The following is a 27,625-nucleotide window of genomic DNA, read 5'->3' as shown; positions in this document are numbered from 1 at the left end:
TAAATGACAAAGAATGTCCCTTCTGCTTTGGTGATGCTTGGAACCAAAATGCTCAGTGGTGTTGAGATCCACACGTAGAATTATAACCCTCAAGACTCAGGGAAATTCATGTTCAAAGACCACAGTGTGTCTGATATAGAAGCACTTACAGTCTTAGAGTAACAACAGAGTGAAGGTTGTTGAGGATAGTCATTTTGAAAGAAAATAGCTACAATTCATTTGAATCCCTTTGTACATAACCCCCAATTTCTGAAAATTAATAAGATCAAAGCCTAAGGTGATTTGACTTCAGACACAAGTACGTTTTTTACTCTAGGCAAAACTATGGTTATCCCCATGGTTTTGTATCCTCTTTTCTTTCTTTTATCCTTATTTTCTTTCCTCCACTCACTCTTTCAATCCTCCACATTTTAGGTATCTCTTTCTCTTTTTATTATTTTCTCTTTATTTCTTTCTCTTTTCACCTTTCGTTCTTTTTCTTTTCTCTCTCTTCTCTGCTCTTCTCTACTCTGCTCTGGGGTAGAGAAAAAATAGTGGCTACAGCTTTTCAGCCCAGCTCAGGAAAGATACAAACATCTGTAGGACTATCACCCTATAAAGCAAATTCTCTAATTTGTCTTGGAATGGACAGATCTTTAAGTGAATACACTTGCAGGCAGTGGAAAGAAACTCTGAAGTAAATACAAAAATATTTTATGAAGACATAAAAAGACAGACAACTATGACATCATACCTTACTGCTTGCCATTCAGAAAGGAAGAAAAGGGTGGGGTTTTTTAGATACTATAACATGGCATATAAATCAAATATGGATATATTGTTGCATTAGTAAGTTTTTTATTACGTTAATATGTTCCTCATTGTATTGGAGAAATCTATATCTCTAGTATAATCCAAAAGACATCCAAATATGAAAGCAAATCCTGGCTAAAATGATCCAAATTCCTTAAGCTTATTATAGCAGTGATATTTTTGTCATGTTAGCACCTTTTTACGTTACATTACTGAAAACCAATGAAAATGTGATATGAGAATTACATATGCACATAGTTAATTATATTCATCAAATTACTATTTTGAGAAGCAACTTTTCCAGCTATAAAATGAGTAAAAATCACAAGGTCATTTCTAACAGGTTGACCTCTCTGAGCAATGCCACTCATCATCTCCTGCAGAAGACTACCTGCAGGTAAACTCCGGAGACCAGATAATATGCCTACAGGAGACTGAAGTACTGAAGGGATATAAAAGTGCTGACAACAATTGTCATTTGCCATCAGTAATTCCAAGGAATTTGGCATTTGGATGAGGACAGCTTTCAGCATAACATTTCTTCCAAGTCCTATGACCACATCTTGAGAGATCCAGGTTAAACCTATTGACCACATCTACGTATCTATGACCATTAAATTCCATCTCTTGATGCCTGTACACTGGGGAATGTCCTCAATGTTCAGAGAAGCAGGTATGTACCCATGACTACAGAACAGGGCTGCATAAATAACAGCTTTAAACTATTATGATTAAACCTTTCAAAAGTCTTTCCAAACAGCGATGTAATGATGATCGGATTAACATCCATCATGTAATAATAATAGGTAATGAATAATATATCTTGATTACAGCTCATCTCAGGCCAATTATCACTAAAACAGATATGAACAAAGCAAGCCAGATGGTCTGTTAAAGAATGTCTATAAATATCCCAGCCACGCACCCTCTGGCATAAAGTGCCAAGATCTGCTTCCACTATTCACAGCAGGGAGCACCTTTCTGAGGGAATAATCTTCCTCAGCAATTTGTTGAAACCGAAGTCCTTATTTGAAACTGAAGTCCTTATTTGAAGGATAAAGTACAGCATAAAGGGGAGTTATAAAGAATAAAATTGGAATAAAATAGAAATGTAAATGCAGGAAAGTCTTGTGGTAGAGTGTCTCTCAAATATGAAGAGTCTGTACCATGTAACCTCTTTGTGACTCTGATGCTAAGCCTCCAAGATAAAATAAACTTCCCACAAAATGGCTCAGTAACAAACAAAAAATGATTGTGTATGAAACCACTCAAGCTATAATGAGACTAATGCAATGTGCAGTGCTTTAAATTGCCGAGAAGTTTGGAATCTTTTTTCTTTGTCTTTCCTGGGGCTTCTCTGTGTGCTGTAACTTCTCTATGCATGGAGAGTATAGTTAGTATTTTCATTTGCTGCCTAAGTAGCAAATTACCCTGTAAACAGCCCACAAGAGCTGGTCTGTAATTGAATTGTAACTGTTGACTTTAGACATTTGGTATATTTGCTGCAAGAAGTAAATTTTCAAAACTTCATCTTGATGCAGTCAGACAAAATGAAAGGTAATATTCTTTATCTGCCACAGATTGCTGCAGATGAACTGCTTTCATATGAGCTTAAATAAGATTTAGTGTATTCCATCCTTCAGCTGGCCACAATTGAAAGTGATCAGGATCAATATAGCTGCCCCTGAATGCAGCCCAGTATTGTGCATTACAATAGAGGAAATGGCTGTATTCAAAATTTTCCTGTGTCAAATTAATTTCCATGTTATCTCTAAATTCAATTAGATGGGAACCCCGTGTAACTAAAAAAGTGTCCGACATCCCTTAGTGACAAATTACGGTGCTTAGTGTGCATATCAAGGTGAAGTGTTGAGCCTTGCTAATCTTCTCACTAATTCTCAATTACCGTAAAATGAAGCCATAAATCACACAGACAGGGGATCGATGGAAATGTTGTTTTCAGGGTGATTGGCAGCCTCCCCAAAGGTTTTCTGTAAGTTGGTTTAAGGTTACCATCCTCTAAGGGGAGGGATGAGGTAGTCTTGCTCAATCTCTATGATATAGGCCCACAGGCCTTTTGGGGATAGTGGGGAGGGACAGCACCAATTTCAGCCCATCAGACATCCAATTTTTCTCCTTTTCATACCTGCTGTAGTAAATGAGAAACAAATTAAATTTCACTCCACTATCTCCACAGAAACCATTTAAATTTTTCATGGAAACTAAATTGTCCCTAGACAAATAGCCCCCTGATTCTATGAAAATATACTGGAGCGCTGGGGACAGAAATAAATTTGTGTCACTCTGGATATGCCATTCTCTGTAATGTCATTCAGTGCCGGCCAATAAATGAGTCCCTCCTGGAACACAATGGTAAAGCCTTGTGCTCTGGTGGATTTGCATTGTTCCCCCACTCTGGAGCGGTCTAATATTCTTCCTGTTATTAATTTGCAGCCTAGGTTTTACATTCATGAGGCCAAGATTGAAATGTAAATGAGGCACAAAATAAGTAGTCAGCAGTAGCCCTGGCCGAGCAGCCTGTGTCATAGACTCATGGACTTACATGAAAATAGTTATCACTCAGAGAGATTAGCAGCTCAGAACATCAATCACTGCTGCAAGGAAACAATGAATAAAATTGCCCCGACACGAGGAAGGAAATTACCAGAGCTTTAAAGTGGAAAGGGAATATGTAATACTACTACCTGTTGTCGAAGCACTAAGATGGCTGTAATAAAAGAAGATGGGCTCCTTCTCTCTCTCTCTCTTCCCCTCCCCTTTTTCTGTTGATCGCTGATATTTAAATTGTGCCATTTTTCTCATCTCAATTTATCTACTAAATGAGCTGCAGTTCCTTGGCCAGAGGTATATGATACTTCACATCACACTCAAATGAAACCCACAGTTTTGAGTCTGAACCAGTTTTAAAATGATGACACCCTATATATCATCCAATCTCTTGGCAAACAAATAGGTATATAAAGCCAGAGTCCTTATGTTTCAGAGAGGCTCAGAGGATGCTGGACTTCAGACTGGGAGACAAAAGTGATTTTATTCTGCCATTGTGCTTCCCTAATTCTCAGGTGGTACAGAAGTGTGCAGGACACAATGCAAGTGGGGCATTCTCAGGCCAGCTCTTCCTCAACTAACTCTGAGCAACTCTAAGGAGCTCTCCCAGGACCTATCAATAAGCAGGATCTGGAGAAGATTCAGCTAATTTTCCTTTACTTCATTAGCTCTGATCACACTCATCAAAAGGGGAAGGTTTGTGGAGCCTCTCTGCCTACTCAAAGCTACCCCAAATTTCTTCTGATGGCTGGAGAATTTTCAGGTGCATGTATCCATAGATAAGAGTGGCTGTGCTGACCTTGGTCCACAACTTCTGCTCAGATAAATAATTTCTTAAAATGCACTAGTTCACACCTCTAGTTAGTATAGCATGGTTTCTACAGTGATATTAAATTTGTATAGCTGAGTGCTCAGAAGCAATAACATTTTCTGGACTAATTCTTTACCTTATTAGTGTATGTTACACTACCTGTTGGACGTTTTTAATGTGTGTGTTCTCCGTATTCAGTAAATGCAAACAACTATTCCATCTACCACAGTGAGTTTTGCCTTTATGAGGATATTTGCTTGATTATTACGTCTGGATGGCAAGAACACTTTCTTACAGTGCTCGTTTTTTAGACAACAGAGATAGAGCCACAATTTACAAAGAAACTGCCAGTTTTTGGTCTAACATTTCATTCCCCAAAATTTAGATTTTCAACCATAAAAATAGCTTTAAAAGTGTGTCCTAGTAAAATGAATTCAAAGAAAATGCCAAAAAAAACCCTAACCCTTCCTATCCTGAGGTAGCTGATAAATGTAGTTAGTCACAAGAGTGACACACACATATGCCTCTGCAGTGGGCAGGAGCATCCCTCTGGCTTTCACAAAGACACTGGATTCCTTCTCATGTATCTATCTTCAAAAAATCTGTTTGCAGGGAGAACTGTATATCAGGAAATGGTTCAGCCTGAGCAGCTTTCAGTTGCCGTACAATTCTTAAGACTCTTCAAAAAGATATCAAATATGAAACAGTTAAGAATAAAATGTCTCCCTCTTAATGCAACTTGATTTGGGACATAAGATAAATTATTTAAAACTTATTGCCTTAGCTATCACATTCCATGTAACACCTCTCAATTAGGATGTAAATGTTTTTCATGCACAAACACCACAGGACTCTGAAAACCTGTATGTTTTGATACCAGTTTTTAAAATAGGCAAACTGAGTCTTAGAAAATTGGCTTAGGAAATTGGCAATATCAGTAAGACTGGAAACCAAATCTCCATTTGCTGTACAAAACACTAGATCATGCTGCCTTCAGAAGTCAGTTTTCTATTCCATTCCTTATCAGGAGGAAGAATTAATCAATGTATGTAAGACATCGAAGTAAACCAGTAGAAAAATTCTGTGTGAATGCATGATATCATGAATATTTCTTATTATATAGACAGTGGACATTTTGGTCAAATAATCCCTGGAGAATCAAGACTGAGCTGAACAAAATATTAGCATATCAGAGCTATTGCATATCAGAGAAAGCAATACTTGAAAAGCTACTTTTTTCACAATAGAGATGCTACTATTTTCATTGCATGTTCATTTTAAAAGCACAATACAGCCATATACAAAGCGAGTTTTGAACAATAATGTGTAGTAATGTGTTCAGCAACCTTTATTCTGTTTCTTTCTGCAGAAGTTCACTAAAGATAATGCAGACACATAAGAAAAGGAACTTAAAATTTAAAAGAAGCAAAAGTCAACATAAAATCAGAGTTTCAGCTGTGTATGGAAACGTTCTTTAGAGCGTCTGAGGAAGTGATCATGGGTGAGCTCGCAGAAGATACTGAGCCTTAAACTGCTTTGTTCTTTTTTTGCCTAGCTTAAAAAGACAAAGTCAGGCCCAACTTGTTACTGTAGCTTTAGAGCCCAGCAGCAGCATGCAATTTGTGGCTAAGGAGCAGGAGCAACAAAACTTACATGGTTCTCACACCAGGCATCAGCTTCTGTTCTCAACCCCCTCCTCTTTTCCTCATGTTGCCATTGTCTTCACTCTTAATGTCTCAGAGTATCTTTTTAATTGCTTATCAAATGGATAGTTATTGTATCATAAAATCTTCAAAGCCATTTCCTAGTCCCATTCAGTTGAGGAGCTGAACTTTTATACAATGATATATCACAATGGATTATGCTAATAAGCTTGTTAATAGCTCTAGCGGTGTTAACTGAGCGCATTAAAACAAACTGGTCCTTGCAATAAATTGGGAAATGTTTCATAAGGGGCATGTGATCTGAGAGCGGTCACGACAAGGCTAGTAAATAATAGCAGAAACTGGCATGACCAAAGAAATACTCACCTAAATTATTTATATGTTAATCAAAAATACAGTTGTTAAGCAATATCATTAGTTCATTACTAATTGGTTTATGGATTTGTGATGAATTACTTATTTGCATGCAAAGTAAACCCTCAGCCTTTTGTTCATCATTTCCAACCTTCGAATCTTTGCAGGTTTCCTCTCTGCAGCCCTCCTCCTTCACTAAAATGATTACATCAGCTCGTCAGACAAAGTAGATTTTCCAGGAAAAGACATAATTTTCTTCTGAAATGTGTGCAATGTACTATTGTCATATATTTTTTAAAAGTCATAATATATCAGGGTTTCATGCTTAAGAGATATGCAATTAATGTTATACAGTGTATATTTCTCCTTAACCTCCACCAAAAATCCTGCACTTTGAACATTTATTAGTAGTGGAGACAGTGATCTTGTTTTGTTCATATATATCAAGTTGGACTGTCAGGCATGATGTTGTGGGGAATGTTAAATTCCACTTTACTTATAATCAAATTGGACTGAATACAACCTAGGGACTTAAACACACCTCCGTATCTACTGTGGGACATCCTAGAGGTGTTCAGGGTGGTCTGAACAAAGGTGAAGGTCAACCTTTCCTGTGGCACCTGAAGTCATTGGTAAGTTTCTCAATTATAAGGTTTTCGGAACTGCAGTCTCCCATCAAGCACTTCTCGTCCTTTGGTTCCGTCTCTTCCTCGTCTTCTTATTGCAACTCCTTCTTGTCATCTTCTCTGTTTTTCTACTTCCATTTCTCTCTGTGTAACATTTTCTCTGCCCAGTTGCCCCCTCCACACAACACAGTGACCTCTGTTCCCAGCTTGCACTCATTTTTTTCTAGCCTCACTACTTCAGACTGAAGGATCTAGACCCAAGAACTATCATTGTATTTATTCCACTTTTGAGGTATTTTCCGTGTAAGGAATGCTTAAAATTCCTTTATCCTTTTTGCATTTTCCTTATATCTCTTTCCTTTTTTCTTTTTTTTTTTCCATTTTCCCTTTTCTCTTTTCCCTTTGGCTTTTCCCTGCTCTTGTGACCAAAAACTCATCCAGGTGGAGGAGAACTCTCTTCCAACCAGTGTCTCTATGTAATGAACATTACATAAAAACCTCAACTCTTGAGATGAGGAGAGCAGACTTCAAGCTGCTCAGGGAGTTAGTAAGATCAATCCCCTGGGAAAATGTTTTTGCAGGTCCTGGGGTCCATCAGTACTGGTCACTTTTCAATCACCTCTTAAGGGCACAGGAGCAGCAATTCCCAAATGTCAGAAGTCAAGCAGGAGAAATAGAAGGCTAACTTAGCTGAACAGGGATCTTCTCTTGGAAATAAGATGGAAAAAATGGTGTATGTCCAGTGGAAGCAAGGTCAAGTGACATGGGAAGAATACAGACATGCTGCTTGCCACTGTAGGGAGAAAATTTGTATAGCCAAAGCACAGTTAGAGATGAAGCTGGCCAGAAAAATGTGAGGCGCAATAAAAAGAGTTTTTTCAAATATATTGCAGACAACAGGCAGTATGGAAATATCATCAGCTTATTACAGGATGAGGATGGATGGTCACCTCACAAACAGGGACAGAGACAAAGCAGAGGTTTTTAACGCTTTCTTTGCCTCTGTCTTCTACACGGATGACAGACCAAGGGGATATCAGTGCTCTGAGCCGGAGGACCATGACTGTGAGAACGATCAAATCCCAGTCAACGCTGAAATTGTATGGTGTCTGCTGCTCCAGCTGGATCCAAACAAATCTATGGAGCCTGATGGGATTCATCCAAGAATCCTCAAAGACCTGGCTGATGTAATCACAAAACTTCTCTCAATGATTTTTGAGCAGTCTTAGGAATCCAGAGAGGTCCCAGCTGACTGGAAGCTGGAAAACATCGTTCCAATTTTCAAGAAGGGCAAGAAGCAGGACCCTGGAAACTACAGGCCTGTCTGTTTCACTTCAGTGCCTGGTAAAGTTATGGAGAAGGTTATTCTGCGAAGTGTTGAAAAACACCTGGTGGACAACTCAGTCATCTGTCACTGCCAGCACAGCTTTGTGAGAGGTGAAGTCCTACTTGACAAATCTCATTTCCTTTTACAACAGGGTAACCTACCTAATTGATTTAGGAAAACCAGCAGGTGTAATCTTTTTGGATTTCAGCAAAGTTTTTGATATTGTCTCTCACAGTATCATTCTGGACAAAATGTCCAGCACACAGCTGGATAACCATGTTACTTGATGGGTGAGCACTTGGCCCACAGGTCAGGCACAAAGAGTTATAATGAATGGAGTAACATCAGACTGGCGACCTGTCATTAGTGGGGTTCCACGGGGAACCTATGGGAACCTTCGGCCCTGTGCCCTTCAACATCTTCATTAATGACTTGGATGCAGGACTAGAACTAAGTAAGTTTGCTGATGACATTAAATTGGGAGGAGCTCTCAACTCCCTCAAGGGCCGGGAGGCCCTGCAGAGAGACCTTGACAAATTAGAGAGATGGACAATCACCAATTCTATGATGTTTACCAATGGCAAGTGCTGCATTCTGCACCTGGGATGGGGTAACCCTGGTTGCGTGTATAGACTAGGGAAGGAGAGGCTGGAAAGCAGTGCTGCAGCCAGGGACCTGGGTGGAGGCCCTGGTTTATGGCAAGTTGAATATGAGTCAGCAGTGCCCTGGCAGCCAGGAGGGCCAACCATGTCTGGGGGTGCATCAGGCAAAGCATCATCAGTCAGTTCAAGGGAGTTGATACAGTTCAAGTGTTTGGACAGTACTCTCAGGCGCATGGTGTGACTCTTTGGGGTGATTCTGTGCAGGGATACGGGTTGGACTCTATAGTCCTTGTGAGTCCCTTCCAACTCAGCATATTCTGTGATTCTGTGATTATCCCAATCTACTCTGCACTGGTGTGGCCTCACCTTGAATAGTGTGTGCAGACTGTGCACCACAATATAAAAAAGACATTAAGCTATGGGAGACCATCCAAATGAGGGCCATGAGGTTGATGAAGGGTCTGGAGGAGAAACCTTATGAGGAGCAGCTGAGGACACTTGGTTTGTTCTTCCCGGAGAAGAGGAGACTGACAAGAGACCTCATTGCAGTCTTCAGGAACTTTATGAGGGGAAGTAGAAGGGTGGGTACCCATCTCTTCCCTCTCATGACCAGCGACAGGACTCAAGGAAACAACATGAACCTGTGTTAGGAGCAGTATAGGTTGAATATCAGGAAAAGATTTTTCATCCAGAGTGGTTGGGTATTGAAACAGACTCCCCAAGGAGGTGGTCACAGCACGAAGTCTGTCTGAGTTCAAGAAGAATTTATACAACACTCTCAGGCACATGGTGTGATTCTTAGGGTGTCCTGTGCAGGGCCAGGAGTTGGACTCGATGATTCTTGTGGGTCCCTTCCAGCTCAACATATTCTGTGATTCTATGAACTAACCAAATCTCACCTTTCAAACATATCCTGTAGTTGCTTTGCATTTCTCTTACAGAAATCTATCTTCTGAATATCTTGAAAGCCTTTCTATCAGTTGACCTTCTAAGATTTTGTCTTTGCAAACACAGAGGTTGTAGTGCATTTTCCAGCAACTATAGGTTGTTTTTCTTTGCTATTTATCATCCACAATCTGCCTTAGCCCAGCAAGCCATGCATCACAGTCTAATCCAAGCAAGTCTCACAAGGACAATAAAAACCTGACCAAAATGAAAAAGAAAGTGAAAGATAACTCAGAAAAAGACTACCCAAGATAACTAACAACTTTTAATGGTGTGATAAAGCAAATTTATTATTACTGATCATAATTTATTGTGATGTAATAACAGTAATAATAATAGTAGTAATAATAATAATAATAATAGACAATATAAAAGGACATCGAAAGAGGCTCCTGCTTCCCAAGTATCTCTTGTCCAAAGAGGTGAATGCAGACAAGGTATCAGAAAGTGAAACTTCACATTAGTACTGCACTGACTCAAAAGAAACTGAAACCCTGGCTCATCTCTGTGCATGTCTGTTGCTAACTTCAGGACACCTGCAGAAAGTGGCCTAGCAAAGCTCAGGCCACCCAGTGTCCCACCCAGTCTCCAAAACAGTGAACTTAAAGTTTCACTATCTCTCTTACAGTCGTATAATGGATTTGGATTGAGATCTAGCATAGACCTCTACACAGGTCTGCATTCACACGGGAGGTGTAAGCTGAGTTTGGGATGAAGTCCTGTGGTTTACTCCACAACTGTAGTCAAAGAGCTGAAGCAAATTGCTCAAGCCTGCACAGGAAGTCAGTAGCAGAAATAGAAAGTAGCATGCAGTTCAGCCATGCCTTGGTTCAGTATCACATGCAAGTAAATATTGCAAATAACTCCACTTTCTGTGGTGGAGACCTTATGTCAGAAAAATCCATGTCCAGAAGTCCTCTTTAAATTAATCTTGGATAAATGTTGAAACCACGATGAGGTTCTTTAAACTTCTTATTCCGTGCTGAAAGACAAAAAAAGAAAGGATTCCTATTTTTCAAGCAAATTAAGGTTGCAGAAATGTGACAACTGACTATGAAAAATTTCCCACTAGCCTCTCACAGCTTGAGAAAGCCAATGCATATATTGAATCTCTTCTTTGCTGCTCGTATGTTGCAATCCTGACTTTCTGAAACTACATTTGTGGAAGAGTGGAGGGAAAGAAAATATTTTCTCCATGATCTTTCAGTTCTTAGACATTTGCTGACACAAGAAGACTTTGGCAATTATGTTAGTCTCCTTCTTTATACCTAGAAAGCAGATTTGTGTTAGAGCTATTTTAGTAAAGAACTGTTTCTGAAAACCTAAAAGAAAATTGTCAAAACACATTATTTTTCACTTAATTTATGGTTCTTTCAGAATAGAATAAGAGATTTAATGCTTTTTCTACAGAAGGACCAAGTCACAACAAAATCATTCCAGCTTACAACCTGATTAGACTTGGCACCTCACTTTTAGATAGTTAAAACTAGAATCATAGAGTTGTAGAATTTTCAAGGCTGGAAAAGGTGTCTAAAGTCATCAGTTCCAACCATTGATACAGCACTGTTGAGTCCACCAATAAATTATGTCCCAAAGTGCCACATCTACATATATTTTAAATACCTCCAGGGATGGTGATTCTACCACTTCCCTCAACAAACATTTTGGTGAAAAACTTTTTTCCTGATATCTGACCTAAACCTGCTCTGGTGCAACCCGAAGCCATTTCCTCTTGTTCTATTGCTTGCTACTTGGGAGAAAAAATCAAACCCCACTTCACTACAATTTTCTTTCAAGTAGTTGTAGAGAACAAGTTCTCCCCAAGTTCTTCAGGCTAAACAACCCCAGCTCCCTTAGCCATTCCTCATTAGACTTGTTCTCCTGACCCTTCACCATCTCCATTGCCCTTCTCTGGACACACTCCAGCACCTCAATGTCTTTCTTGTAGTGAGGGGTCCAAAACTGAACACAGGATTCAAAGTGTGGCCTCACCAGTGCTGAGTACAGAGGGACAATTGCTCCCCTGATCCTGCTGGCCACACTAGTTTTGATACAGACCAGCATGCCATTGACCTTCTTGGCCACCTGGGCACACTGCTGGCTCATGTAGAGATGCATGGTGTTGTCATGACTGAAGTGCAGGACATGGCACTTCACTTTAATGAACCTCATACCATTGGCTGCAGCCCATCAATCCAGCCTGTCTAGATGCCTCTGCAGAGATTTCCTACCCTCCAGCAGACCAATACTCAACATGGGGCCATTTGCAAACTAATTGAGGGTGAACTCAATCACCTGGCCAAGATCATCAAGAAAGATATTAAACGGGGCTGGCCCCAATACTGAGCCCTGAGGAACACCACCTGTGACTGGCCACCACCTGGATGTAACTCCACCACCACACTCTGAGCCCAGCCATCCATCCAGTCTTTTGCCCAGGGAACTATGCACTCATCCAAGCCATGAGCAGCCAGTTTCCCCAGGAGAATGCTGCGGGAAATGGTGTCAAAGGTTTATTAAAGTCCAGGTAAACCACATCCACAACCTTTCCCTCATCCAGTAAGAGAGTCTACCTATCACAGAATGTGATCAGGTTGGTCAAGGAGGACCTGCCTTTCATAAACCCATGCTGGCTGGACCTGATCCCTTGGTTGTCCTGCACATGCCATGTGATGGCACTTAAGGTAGTCTGCTCCATGACCTTCCCCAGCAGTAAGGTCAGACTGACAGTACTGTAGTTCCTCAAATCCTTCTTACAGCCCTTCCTGTAGACGGGCATTTGCTGACTTCCAGATAACTGGGACTTCCCCAGTAAGATAGGACTGTGGGTAGATGATAGAAAGTATCTCAGTGAGCATTTCCATCATCTCTCTCAGTACCCTCGGGTGGATCTCATCCAGCCGCACAGACTTGTGTGTGTCTAAATGGCACAACAGGTTGCTGACTGTTTTGCCTTGAAATATGGGGTCTTCATTCCGCTCCCTGTCCCTATCTTCCAGCTCAGGGAGCTGGATACCTAGACGACAACTTGGACAACTATAAAAGACTGGGGCAGAGAAGGCATTAAGTACCTCAGCCTTTTCCTTGTCCTTTGTTTCTATGTTTTTATGGAGAGTTTCCTTAGCCATCCTTTTGTTACATTATTTGTAAAAAATATTTTTTCTGTCTTTTACAGCAGTAGCCAGATTAAGTTCTGGTTGGTGTTTGGCCCTTCTAATTTTTTCTCTGCATAACCTCACAACATCCTTCTGAGATAGCTTCCACTTCAAACCTCTCTGAAGAAGGATCTGACTAAGTCCAGTAGATATAAAACCATGGAGTTTTCTGAGACGGATGTAAGGAACTTCACTTATCCTAGCTAAAGTTATACTACCTGTTCAATACCTGAATTTGTTGATGCTGACATTGCACATCCATGTGGGAATTACTGGATTTTTAAGTAATGCAAATCCTCAATTACACATGCAAAATTAAGATTGGAACTACTGCAGCTCATTTAAGCACTTGAAGGCCAGAACGACTCAACTACTGCAGCAGAGTAATTCCTAATCACCAGAGGTGAACATGAGCCAAATCTGTTTCCTGAAGCAGGGAGGAAAGACTGGCAGAGCTCAGTCAGCAAATGGAAACCCATTCTCTCTCTCACTACTATCTTATAGACCTTGGCCTGCCTTCCTCCCTCTACATTGATTATATAGAGGTTTGTGGAAGGAATCAACTTTGTCCCCATGTTTGTGCTTTTGTTCACCCCAGGCCTCCCAGCAACTGCCAATCCCAGCATGTATGCCAAAATGGGACTGGTGTTGGCTTTGGTGACACAGCTTTAATGAGATTGGGGGAACCAGAACACCCACAGGATGCCCCTCAGATACCCCCAGCCTTTGAAGACCTGGAGTAGTTTTGGGCAGTGAGTTGTTGTCTTCGGAATACCATGCTTTCTTCCAGGGAAATGGTGACAGGGACTGTCCTCTCCCTTTGAGGCTGCATTGTCCATGGCTCCTTCCAGGTCTCACCTTCTTACTTGTCTATTCATGAAGTTACTTGGCCAAAGAAATTAGTACAGGTGTACATCACTCATGCAAAAGGAGGTGTCAAGCTGGAACCAGTTCACAAGGAGAGAACCTGATATGCCCTAGTATGACTACCATTAAGGAAAAAAACAACAGTCACCAGTAGATATCTGCCTATGAAAAAAGCTGGGCTGAAAAGTGGAAGAAATCTCACTTTTTTGTTAGCCTGATTGTAAAAAAAAAAAAAAAAGGCACAAAGAAAGAATCAACCAACTACAAGGAATGAAGTAAGTGATCTTTTCCCATTATAATCAGGACACAGAGCCTGTGATATCTCTGGGAGCTCAATCTAAATAAGGTCCCATCCTCTCATCTATTTCACATTATGAATAAAAACATGAAATTAGTTTTATGTCAGAAGAACAACCCTTAAGACACTTGTAACTTATAATTATAATTTCTAAGCTGTTTGGCTTGTCAGTATCAAGGAATTCACAGACTGAGACTTCCAGAACTTTATAGGCTGAGACATGCTGTGCTAGCTACTGAAAATTAACTATGAATCTCTCATCCGCATCCTTATTTATTAACTACAGTGAGAAACAGAGAGTTTAAAAAAGGACTATATGTGCATAGCCTGCTAGCATGGAAGAAGCCATTGGCTGTGTTCTACTGCTGGCCAATAAACTACTAGCAATGGATAAATGTAGGGGTTTCTTCCTGCAAAAGTATTCAGTTGTTTTCTGGTAAACAAACACTGCAAAAATTTCATCTTCACTTAAGAGGACGGCTGACAAGTGTCAGTTTCAGGATTCTGCTGGATTCACAGGTAGCAATAAAAGAAAAAGAAGACATCTTAAGACTCTCTTTGCTATGCAGAATTCCATTCCCTTGTTAGATCTGGCTGAAACTGTTAGCATCGCCTGTGATATATTTTGAAAGAAACAATATTTTTTACATACTTGAATAAGAAGGCTGACCAAAAAAAAAAAAATCAGGAACTGAAATCCGCTACAGATTCTCATCTTTCACCAAAAAAGAGGAAAGTAAACCGCAAAAATAAAATATTATTTCCCCAAAAAAATCACATCCAAGATATTTCAAGGACAATCTTTACCGAAATTTTGTTTTTCCAAAAAAAAGTATTTAACTTGTCGGGCGTACTATTCCCTGATTTTGCAGTTTTTCCAGAGTCTATTTTCACCCTGGTTTTCAAATCTTTTTACAATAACACTACTGACATTCTACCTTTTTCTATTATTTTAGGAATTTCAGGGGTTTGCCTGTGTTCCAGATTTTGTTTTACGGGAGGCAAGGTAGAATTTTTTTTGTTCTCAGAGTCAGCTAGTTCCATTTTGTGAGTGAAATACTTCATAACAGCAAAACAGCCCGAATCTTTAGAAGGCATTAAATGATAAAACTTAGTTTCCAAAAATAAAGGCGGGTAACAATCATTCTCATCATTTTTAGATGGAGAAATGAGGGCACACTAGGCTGAAATGGCTTGCCCAGCTTTTTACAGTTCTGAGTACCAATGTCCAGAGAAGGATACATGTCTTTGATTTCTGGGTCCCAAGCACCCTAAAACAAGACCCCATTAGAGGTACTAATAAGAGGTACTACTTTAATGAAGTTCCGAAATATTCTTTTTTTTTTTTTCTCAGTTTCTTCTGACATTGTGTCTTTTTAGCAATGTCACCTGTTTTGCTTCTCCCCCTCCCTACCTATGGGCATTCATGATGCACTCCACCGTTTGAAATTTTAAAAATTTCAATTTATCAGCAATGGAACAAAGCCAAAAAGAAGAATCTCCAGAATTTCAAGGGGGTTGATTTCATCAGATCCATTTAGGAATCAATCCTGCTTTTTATTTTGCAACATCAAAATCCAGTGACAATAATTTACATAACTGAATCACTATTGTACCACTTATAAGTACAAAGTTATAATTAGACCTGGGACACTGATATTTTTCTTTTTTGTGAACAGAACATTTCTGAACTTCTAATGGTGCTGGTACTCAGCCAAACACAAAATAGAATTTGAAATTAAATTTAATGTAGCAAAGAAATGGAAAAGAATGTTCTTAACTCTGGTATTAAAAAAGGCTTTTCGGAGTTTATGCATTCTGGCTGTGACAGCGTTAAACGACTGATCACAGATATGTGATATATATTGACTGTACCAGATTAAAAGTTAGACTTTATTTGTAGCATAAATCTAGTATATGAATATGTAATGTACATTCTTCTTTTATAGCAGCCATAGAATACTCTGAAACTTTAACCCCCAGAATGCTATCTACATATTTCTCTTCATATTTTGTATTCACAGAAATAATCACATTAGTTGTTGGATATCTTTTAGTGACACACTTTTCTTTTAGTAAATAAAAAAGACTGCCACTTTTCATCATTTCACAACACCTAGAAAGGCAGTAAAATCTTCAGAGCGATTGCATCTTTCTTTTGCTGGCTCTCGCACACGTTCCCCCTAGAGAAGCAGATGTTTGACTTGTCTCATGTTAAAGGCAAAAATTGAGTTACAGCTTCAGATTGCAAGATTTGCAATGTTTGCTATGGTTTATTAATGTTAACCAAATAAAAATGACATTAGCGAAAAAGATCTACATGATATCTCAGAACTCCCAAGATTAGGCCAGATGGTCACTTCTAACTGATATAATCTAGTAAGCTTTGTTGAGAGACAGGTTATTGATTGAATTTCTGCCTTTAAATGCAAGCTCCATATCTGCACATGTCCACAGTGATATCAGTTGCTTGAAATCCAATACAGAGGTGTAGATTGGGAGATGATGTTAGTTGCTACCTATTAAAACTGTCAATTCCATCTGTTGTCTAACACTTTAAAATACTGAGTGTAGTTTTTAATAGAACAGTATTAGATTAAGAGGCCATATATTAAGGCTCTTACTAGCTGAGAAGTGTGGGTAAATGTGTAATTAAATGACACAATGGAAAAGGAACTCCATTGGCTGGAACTGGACCAAATTAGCATCAAGCAGGAAGCCAATGCTGTGATTTAGGATTTCTGCAGCCACTAGACTTCCCTATAAATGAATAATGTTCAGCCCTATTGAAATTATCTTTACAAGCACCTAAAATGTAGAAGTGTTGTGAGCCTTGCGATTATCCAGCTCCTCATACTGAGCTTCCACAGGTACTTCAAAGACTCTGTACACCTGCTTAACTGCCACACTCTGATGGCATTCCCAGAAGGGCTGTCTCAGATGGCTGATGACAGCCCCATCAAAGATATGTTTATGGAAAGTGGTGGTCCTGAAAGGCCCCAATCCCTCAGAATATAGTTGTGCAGTATCTCAGGGCACTTGCCAGGTACCAAGGGCTTATGGAGAAGGGAGGGTGATGGACACCCAATTCCAGCATTGCCAGCCCAAGATCCAGCAGCTCTCGTTGTTTAAATTTAATCAGAGAGGGAAGTGGTTCTCAAGTCCTTTGTACCAGTATGATTACAGGAAAGGGAAAACCCATGTAAGGGGGAGGGGGAAAGAGAGAGAAAATAAGTGAATGAATCTTAAATTCAGACACATAGACAGAGGAATTGGCTTGTTTTATAGCTCCTAATATTTGTATATAGAAACTAAATGAACATACCCAGCATGTTGGAAGAAAAGCAGTAGAAGTCATCCCTGGAAAGGGCCAGAAGCAGCATTTGCATAAAAGCTTATGGTTTATTTTTCTCATAAATTTTTCTTAGAGTAAGCAAGTAATTGTTGACCCTAGCTGGGCCAATGCCTCCTGAAATAGAGAAGAATATGAGTTTTTTGTCCTTTTTTGCATCAATTTTCAGAAGACATTACATTTTAAATATGATTTTTGAGAGCAACGTTATGGTGGCCTATGGAGGATGTAGAACAGGGTTCAAGAGAGAAGAGTTTGGAAGCAACTTGAAAAATTCTGTTAGCAAACTACTAGTGAAGTGTAGTCAAAACAGCTTTACAAATTCCCCCAATACACCACAAAAGAGTTTTGGATACATAAAGTGTCTTCATGTTATTAACCAGTACAAGGTACATGAAACATTCATGGAAAATTAATGTTAAATGAATACTACGGTATACTCAGAGAATACAAATTGTGAATTCAGAAATGCTGCATTCCCAGTAGATACACAATTTGAAGAATTATGCTCATTCCATACAGAAACAGGGACAATATTATGTGATGCAGCTGATAAATTAACCAGCAAAGGTCCACTTGTATGCATCAAATACTCAAAACAAATCTGTAGGACCAGAAATAGGGTAGCATTAAACTACTTAGAATAACAAACATCTTCAAGAAAATCAAAAGTTGCTATACAGATTATTCAGAGAAACAATAAAAATTCAGCTAATGAATTATTTAGACAGTTCTGCTTGCTGCTTACTATGGTAAGAGCAGAAACTGTCCTTCAAAAAAGAAGAACCTTCACAATCCCTTTCTCTTAGGTTTTAAAAACTTGGTATACCACCACAGAACAGACGCAGTAAGCATTTCAAGTGTGGAAAATAGCAATTCTACTCTCACTGTGGCTCTCTTTCAAGGGTCATGATTCACCAGCATGGCCACTTTGGTGGGACTCTCCCTAATATGATGGAAACCACCAAAACCATCCACAGAGATTTTTTAAGGTATTTCATAAGAGGTAAAGCTTTATATAACGTGTGAATGGACAGAGAGAGAATGGGTATTTCAAAGCTTTTAGCATGCTTTAAACTAGAAGTGTTAACTTTAATTACTTTAATGAGCCACTGAAAAATCCTACTTCATAACACAGACTTTATCGAACTAAAGGTTTAAAATCTTAGATATATTTCAAACTTTTTTCATTAACCCAAAGAGTAGGAGAAAAATAGTGACTGTAATAAATGGGTCTTTTAAACAGATAATAGGCTTTCTGACTGATGTTCTCAAACGAGACCTGGGAAATGAGTAGCTAAATATAAAAAATATTATTTTAGTATAATATCTCCCCTTATCCAGCAGAAAAGGCAATTCACAGAAGGAACCATCACAACAGTTGAACCAAAGTCATGGTAAAATGTTTGCTAGAGCTGCAAGTTAGTTGGTTTTTTTAGGAAGAAGATGGGTTTAGTGACACTATAGATGGGAGGAGTCACATAAACATGAGCAACTCAAGTTGCACCTTACCTCATCACACACATCATACACTATGGGGTTTCCAAGGTTTACAGACAGTGCAGGTTCCCCTACCATACAATTTTTTAGATACCTTTTTCCTTTACACCCAGGACTTCTAAGCAATCAGACTCATGAGTCCTTACAGGGCTTGTTATGCTTGTGAGTGGTTTTGCATTTGTGCCCTTGTAGGAATCTAATGCTAATTTTACATAGAAAGGAAACCAGTAGATGAATTGCAAAAATAAGATATTAAAGGAATGATGACAATGGAAATCATAACTTGGAGATGGAAAAAAATATTCTAATCTAGTATAAACTAATTATAGTGAACTGCAAGCACACACACAGAGACACACAAACACACACTTACAACTAGCTGAAGAATAACAAGACATTGTATTTCAGCAGACCATGGAAAAGCAAGATCATGAACATTGCATAAGATGATTAAAGGGATAGCATCAAACATATGGAACATTCTCATGCTAAAATACACAAAGGATTCCATTGCTATTGAATTTTCACCAGCTGCCACCATGGCTAATACTGTTACGAGAACACATGGATGGGACATGTTTCCAGACTAGCACCAAGGGGGCTCAACATTGCTGACTGCTGAGTTTTTTGTCCATGTCTCCCCAAAACTGTCCCTTACCCACAGTCTTCTGCCATTTTATTTTCCAGCTCTGGCTCAGAGTTGCTATTTCTTTCTGGTTGGAACTGTGCTGGAGATGCAAGTACTGTATCAGTGGAAAAAGAGATAGGGGCTAAGAGAAAGATGGAGAGGAAGAAAAAGAAACAGGACAACTGAATGTTCTTTCCTGCTTCCTCCTCACTCCCTTTATTCTCAGGCAAAGTGTATAGTGTGCACACTCAGACTTTGATAAAGGATGCAGCAGCCAACAGCCTCCAAGAGCGCAGTCTGACCAGTGGGAGCCACTGAGTGCGTAGCAGGGTTGAAAGTCTATTGCCTTTTGAAGAAGTTTTGCTGAGTGCTGAGCTCTTTCAAAAAAAAGTGACCTGAGTCATGACCACTGAACAACCTTGAAGACTGGTTTTCTATGAGTCCGAAATGCTTAATATTCACCAGCACCTAAGTGCAACTGCATAACAAGAGCTTGATCCTCAGTGCTGAGTTAACTGAGTCTGTGATTTTGCATAGTAAATATCATCAGGTCAACTATGTACCTGTCTCTATCCTTTCATTAATAAGACTTACCTATATAAAGTAGAAGTTACTGAATCATGTCAATTTTTTTCACAGTATTTTCAATTCCAGATGAAGGAGAGGGTGACCTGCCTGACACGGACACATTGAGTAAGACTGTCCTTTCTAAGAAGTTATTGCAACCACTGTTCTTTTTCTAAGTTATTTAGGTTTGCTTATTCCTAATATCACCTATCACAATTTTTTTCTCCACTTATATCTTTATTGTAACAGTAAGTGTCACCGATGCAGCAGCAAGAGTAACCTAGAGAAAAGATTGCAACTCATTATCATTCATTACTGTAGTGAAGAGAGATTAGAAACATAATGGAAACTGAGAAAAGATGTGCCTTAGTGTCACTTACCTTGTACTTCTCTCAGAGCCAGGAACTTCCACAGGCTGTGATAGTGTCTCGGTCACTGACTACCAGTCAGTGATCTTGGGTAGGTCACTTGACCTTCCAATGACTTCATTGCCCCAGTGTAAGCTCAGATAAAAAGTACAATCACATGGAAACCTAGTGCTATATTTCAGGAGAGCTTTTCTGCTTTTGCAACTGTATTTCTGAGCTTATGTAGATAGAGCTGCTCAGTGATTTATAGTTATTTAATACTTCCCATTATGAGACCTCACTTTCAGATGTTGTAACTTTGCCAAATTCTAATAGTCTGAGCAAAAATGTTTCATGTTGTATGACTGCCACAGTGTGACAAAAGAAGTAGTAGTAATATTTAGAATTTTAAGGATAATTTCTAAAGACGAAGAGTTTCTAAAGAAAAAAAAATGGGGTTCACTGTATTAATTATGACAACAGTATCACAGGCAAGCCCTCTGCTTTGGCAGAGTAATATGATATTTGTCAGGAAGTGCCATCTCAGCTGGGAACTCATCTTTTGCCACCATCAGAAAACCTACTCTTTTTGAACAAATTATTCAGTTTTGTAAAAAGTCTGTTTGCTAATATTTACTGGAAAATAATTTCAATTCAGAGGCTAAGTTATCTGAAAATTGCCGTCAACATATAGGATGTCCTACTCTATCATTAGTCCTAACTAGCTGAGCCAACACACAGGGTCTGTGTGTGATCTGAGCATAGTTCAGCACCTCACAGCTCCTGTGCAGGACAGGAGTGCCTGTGTGATAGCTCTGGTCCAGAGAAAGACTTACCCTTCAGCACCTCTTTTCAATGGTGGCCTTTAGTTTTGCAGTAGTACCTGAATCATGAGAAGAAGAATAAACCAGTGAATGTTCAAATATTTTTTATTTTCTGGGCTCGCTACAGTCACACATTAGCTCACATTAAGGTGAGGAAGAGCAATAAGTCCAGACTCCAACAACAAATAACTTATAAAATTATTCTGGGAATGAAACTATGAACATGTTCATGTTGTAGCTGGATGGTGCAATGATAGCATGTGAAAACAGATTTGATCTGTTTTTATTTTATGCCAAGGTCTTATGCACTTTGGATACCTACCACAAGGAAGACCCAAGGTCTGTACTGATTCTGGGATTTTTGTCCAATGACTGAAGGACACGCTGCTGCATCGTTACCTTGCTACTTCAACAACACCAATCCAAACAGAGTCAGACAGCCTCCATATGACAAAATTCTGCTTCTTGACTATAATACAGCTTCATACTCTGAGACCTAGTGCTTTATCAGCACAGTCACAGGTTTTTCTGACTATAAACTCAGCTTATAATGCGAGGTACAAACATCCAAGTGGTCTCTACATGAGCTAGATGAAGTAGAAGTTTATCTGTGAAGGTACATAGCTCAAGCTTTGCCCTACTATGTCTACACTGATTCACTAATACCAAGATTAGTTTTAACTGCACTGAATACCTCTGCTATGCAGTATGCCATGTAGACTCATATATCGTGAAAGAAACAGTGACCAGAATTCAAGCTTCCAGAGAGGAGCTTGATGACTGACACATGGCATGTCCTTTCCCTCTCCTGTCAATGGCACTAATAAATAATCTGTAACAATGTCTCCCAAAAGCATGGGTTTGAAGATGGTAGGGCAAAAATAACCCCAGAAACATGTTCCCGGTCTTGGAAATCAAAGCTCCAAAGTCATTATACACATAAATTCACCTTACATTTAGGATTTTCTGAGGGAGAAGAGAAGGAGACTGAGCCTGCTAAAAAGTGAATGTCAGCAGGTTTCTCAGTAGCTCTTAGCATCTGTGTGGGTGGTATTCCTCATGAGAACACAGCCAGACAAGCATTGATGATGTTGGATCCCAGTGTCAGTATTTGAAAATGATCCAGGACAGTCTGACAAAACCTTTCTTTAGTATAAAAATGACACCTTACTAAAAACTTCCTATGGTAGAATTCTTCATAAAATACCTGCCATAAGACACAGTGGGTCACTGAATTCAGGCAATGGATGCTACATAATCTCATCCACGAATTTACCAAAGTCTGTCATACTCTTAATTAAAACTCATAGTTCATAGTTTAGGATTTTTTTTCCCTACTCAACATATTAGAAGTTTGTTCCAAAATTTAATTGATGGATAGAAGTCTTTGAATTATCATGCTAGTCCATGGACGGCATCTGTGCAACATGCCATGGGAAAATCCTTATGAGGTCTGTAACACTGCATCAATATGGGGTTCCCCGCATCTGAAGTGACATAAGATTTATCCATTATCTGTATTCCCTTTTTTTGTTCTACCTTATAAAACCAGATCTTTTATTATGCCAATTGTTGTCAGATCTTTCTTGCTGAGATCCAGAAGGAGCTTTGCACTGCATGTCCCTCCCCTGTGCAGAACAAGTGCAAGCTTCAAAATTCGGTAAGTCGAGAGCCATCTGTGCCTCAGTCCAGTAGCAGAGATCACCAGCAGAGATCACCTCTTAAGCACAGCACAGATGTGGTGAACTGTCTTCAGTCTGTTGAACATCCACCACTGGGCACTGAAAAATTATGAAATGTCACATTTGAAGAGCTGATGTCTGTTTTGTGAAACCCACTCCTCTCTGTGCAATGTAGGTAGCATCCCCAAATATTTTAGGCAGTTAAACAAGTTAATAGAAATTACAAGTAAAAAGCAACTACTTTAATCTAAAAATGTTGTTTAGGTCATAAGTAGTTCCTAGTGGTTTCGGGTTTTGGAAGTTTTTTTAAGTAGTGTTTATTAGAGAAAAAATACTGGTATTATTGCCTGAAAAAGGTAGCTGCTAATGCAAGCTCTAATTAAATGCACAAGCCTGAATTTGATATTTGCTTGTGTCTCATGTCATTTCTCAACTCAAACTGCAAGACAGACTCAAACCTGACACCTCTGGATCCTTCATAGAATATTCTTCCCTCTGTACAGACTTCTCTGTCATAAAAAATGTGGCTCAGATATTTGTGTGTGTATGTGTGTGGGTAATGGATGGAAATTTAACTAGCTTTTATTATCCACTGTTAGTATTAGCCTAAATCTTTTGGTTAGTTGGGGGTTAATTGCTAAAAGGTTTTATGGTATATCTAATTCAGTCAGTCATCCTTCTATGCCATGAACCCTACCAGACTGCCAGTGTGCCCTGAACTCAAACAGGGGGTAAGAGCCCATCAGTTATTTAGTATGTGCTAGAAGCATGCATTTTCTTTTCACTCCATGTGAAAATAGTTAACCACAAGGAAAGAGTCCCACCCCTCCACTTTGCAAAACGGTGAAATTAAGTTTTCCGTACAGCTACCAGGGGACTGCAGTAAATTACCCTGGTAACAGAGTTTACATTGATTCTGAAAAAAGCACTTGTCCATATGTAACAACGATAACCTTTTAGAAGGTTTGGAAAACAAATCTGACACCCCATTAAAAGGCAAATGATTTTTTCTCCACACAAGAAAAAGAAACTTTTAAGACATAGAAGGCTATTAATAAATAATGGGTCTTTTTTATAGGAAAGGCTGACATGAAAGCTTAAGCTATAAACTGTATCAGAGGCAGTATTTTGACTTGTGTGGTTTATTTGTCAAAGCAGTGAGATGGGATCTCATTTTTATTAGCTGCACAAAAGATATTTTATTGAATGTCACATTGTAATTTGATTTTAAAAGGAATAGAAAAAAATTACATTTTCTCAGATATGTAATACTCCAAAAACATGATAGTCATACTAACCACTAACCACAATGAGTAGCAATATAAGCCCTACAAAATATACACTAGTACCTTACCAATGCAAATGTGTATTTTGAGATTCCATGTACCAGAATATTTTTCCTGAATCTGATTTCACTTTCTACTGTCAGAATAATATATTAAAAAATATATGCAAGTTATTAAATTATGTATGTAAACAACTAACATGAGATTTAGATTTGAGAAGAAGGACAGCGTTTAAAATTTCAAAATTTGTCTTCAACCTCGTTCACATAGTTTATTTCTTTACAAGAAAAAGATCATAGCTGAATGCAGCAGAGAACAGTGTTTAATACCTAGATATAATGAGGATAGGAACAAAGACTCTCAACGTAATGTAAAGAAGCCTGTGTAAATTATACTCTTTTTCACTTTGCCGTTGACTCCCTGAAAGTTGTTTAGCCTCCTTTGGTCCACCTCCATGTCCATATTTGTAAGCCCTACTGCGCCAAAGGTAACAGGGAGGCTCAGTGTCTGAAGAAAGAAAGCTGCAGCTTACAGTACTGTTTCTGGTGCCAGTTTTGTCACAAAAGACCATGACATCATCCATGGGTGGGCAGCCTGGGCTTGGTCCTGGGATGAGAGCATTACTGTGGAGTGCTCAGCCCCTTCTTTTCCCCCTCCAAAGCCACCTAATCACACCATTCAGCGCTGTCACACACTGATGGTGAGCCCATACCCAACATGTTCCAGGCAAATGCATTGTTGCAACACATCAATAACATCCACTACTGCTTAAACTATTCAGTATAACTCAACTCCCTCAAAAAACACACCCTATTCAAAATCAAGGTCCTACTGATATGGATACATATTTTAATTTTTAATATTTTCATTAAAACTAAGCCACTGAATTTTTATATTTACTTCACCTAGAACCTCACTTTTGGTCATCCACTGGAAGGACACAGAAAGTAGTTTTCCAACTGCTCAATTTCCACAAGTGAAATAGAGGGAAAACAAAAGGAGAAACATTGGTAGGTGAACCAAAACCATGGTGAAAAATGGAAGTAGAAAGACATGTTCCACAATCCCACTGCTACTTCACCAATCTAAAACCTGCTTATCCCACTGAAGTTGTCACTGTCCCCTGGACCATGAGCAATCCTATATATCTTGCAAGAGTCTCTAACTTCTCAGCTGGAAGGAGGTAACGTTAGCAGCTCCTCCTTCAGGATTCGGTAACTGAATTCAGCACCCATCCTTGGATAATCTTATTTAGATAGAAACAGTTCTGGCAGAAACTTCACACAGTAAGAACTTCACAATTAGCAATCCACGGTCCTCACCACGGATAGTTTAAAACCTGATACAAATCCCAGCGGGAAGCATGCAATCAAGATACATGTTAGTCCATCCCAAAAGGTGGGATTCAAAAACAGCTAAGGAAAATTCAGTGCCAATAACTTGCAACAGCTCTTGCATTCCTAAAATATTTGAGATTAAAAATCAGTAATGACCTTTTTTGGTATCATAGTGTTTATTTTTTAGGCACTGACTAAAATGATGGGATGAAGAACGCACAAGCGTATCTACAGCTGCTAGAGGGTTCCTGCTGTAAAGTCCACATAGGGGTGTTGAAACATGCTGGAGTATCTTTCAAGGTATAGAATTTCTTAAACACTTCAGTGCAGATATATTCCCTCTCAGTTTTATAATTTTCTTTTTCCCTTTCAGCATGATTTTGTTCAAGAGGTGGAATGAAGATTGATTTCCCAAACTGTATAATTTGGTGATTGGGCTATTTTTCTAAGTAGATGTTCCTGTAGGTAAAAGAAGAGGATTGTCACATTTTGTTGGTTCTCAGGTAAATGCTATTTCAAAAACAGATCCCTACCATTTCCTCTTCCAGCTGGTTTTGAAAAGAAAGCAGTAGCTACCACCTTCCTGTGTTAAAAGCTCTCTTCAAGAGAGCTGTAAGGTAGCTATAAAACAGCTCGAGTCCTCAGAAGAACTGAGATGGGGAAATGTCACTTTCTGGCAGCTGGTTGGGGTGAAGCCAAAGTATGGTAGTAGCTGATGAGCCTGAAAAGATCAAACCAGGTCTGAACACATAGAAAAGCGTGACTCTGTGCTCTGGGGACCCCTCCAGTCAAACAGGGAAGTTCGTAGAGGTTCTGGCTGGTTGTGGAATTAGACAGGAGTACCTGAATGCACTTTTGAAAAATTCTTATGTTAGGCCTGAATGATCTAACGAAGCATTAGACTCTTTACTAAGACCATAGAAATTTCTGGAGGTGAAATCAGAAGGTGCGAACAGAAATTCCGTAGAGCATAATATGCAGATGCTTTCATAAGAGGTAAGAGAGATTTAGAACAAGAACCTCAACAGCAGCCTCCCAAATCCTCAATGATCCTAAGAAATGGCCTCACTCCAGAGGTCCAGCAGTAAACCTGTAATTTGCAGCTAATTCTACAAAATGTAGAAAAATATCCAAATAGAAAAAATGTTGTGGGTTTAGAGTGGGGGTTTTGGGGTTGTTTTGTTTGTTTTTGTTTGGTTGGCTTATTTATTTGTTTTAATACACCCAAAGGTGTGTAAACTGTTGGGGCTCACAGACTCTTTTGGTGAGCTGGGGCTTTTTAAGGTAGAAAATATCAACAGGTAATATCAAAGTTAAATGACAATACCACAGTACCTCCCACTTGCCTTACCTATTTGTATCTCTCAAATCTTTCTTTTGCCACCCACAAGGGCCTCCAGTCTGTCAATAAATTTTGGAACATTCTTAGAAAATACCCATTTGTGACCATTAATACTTTTTTTATCTTGGGAGAGATCAGTCCCTCCATTGCACATGTGTAATAGCACCAATGAGTAGAATAAACCACATGACCCCTTGTGTTTCCTGAATGGTTTATTTGAAATACCAAATATTCCTATGGCTACCACATGTCTGATTTTCCCAGCCAGTCACACTGGGCAGATAAGGGCAGCTCATGCCCATTAGAGACAATGCATTTATTCTGCAGACAAACTCCAGATGAGAGGGATTCAGGTTACCATAGAGGAGCACAACACCTCCCACACACATACCTCTAAATTACAATTTTGCTTTTGGGAACAAAGGGTTTCTGAGAGGTCAGCTGGGCACCTCCCCATACCCTCTCCTTCCTATTGCTTTTTTGCTACTCAACAGTCAGGGTACCTGTACCCCTGCCAATCTTATTATCATCTGATTCATCTGATCAGTAACATACTTCATTTGCCAATTAGCATATCCTAATTATTACTGGGCACCTGACAGTGTCCACAGAAAATTTTGCCGTGAAGAAAGGAAATGTGCCCACTCTCCTTGGTTATTGGAGTGTCCAGTGGTGCTCCCTGCCTCTGCCTTACCTCTTCCACCAACCTATTAAGGCAAGCATACATTTCAGGGCTGCTTTGCTAAATGAC

At 39.3% G+C, this 27,625-nt stretch overlaps 1 long non-coding RNA gene across 1 annotated transcript; it reads left to right on the top strand.

Moving 5' to 3' along the window:
• Positions 1-1,341: 1,341 nt before the first annotated feature.
• Positions 1,342-6,428, top strand: LOC113943007. Its single transcript, XR_003526154.1, has 3 exons — positions 1,342-1,465; positions 5,541-5,672; positions 6,372-6,428. It is a non-coding gene; the product is annotated as an uncharacterized LOC113943007 (long non-coding RNA).
• The last annotated feature ends 21,197 nt before the right edge of the window (positions 6,429-27,625 follow it).

The sequence above is a fragment of the Corapipo altera genome, unplaced genomic scaffold, assembly GCF_003945725.1.
Source record: "Corapipo altera isolate COAL_440 unplaced genomic scaffold, ASM394572v1 0, whole genome shotgun sequence".
NCBI classification, from domain to species: Eukaryota; Metazoa; Chordata; class Aves; order Passeriformes; family Pipridae; genus Corapipo; species Corapipo altera.
The sequence above is the reverse complement of the archived record's forward strand: the minus strand, read 5'-3'. Positions and strand labels throughout refer to the sequence as shown.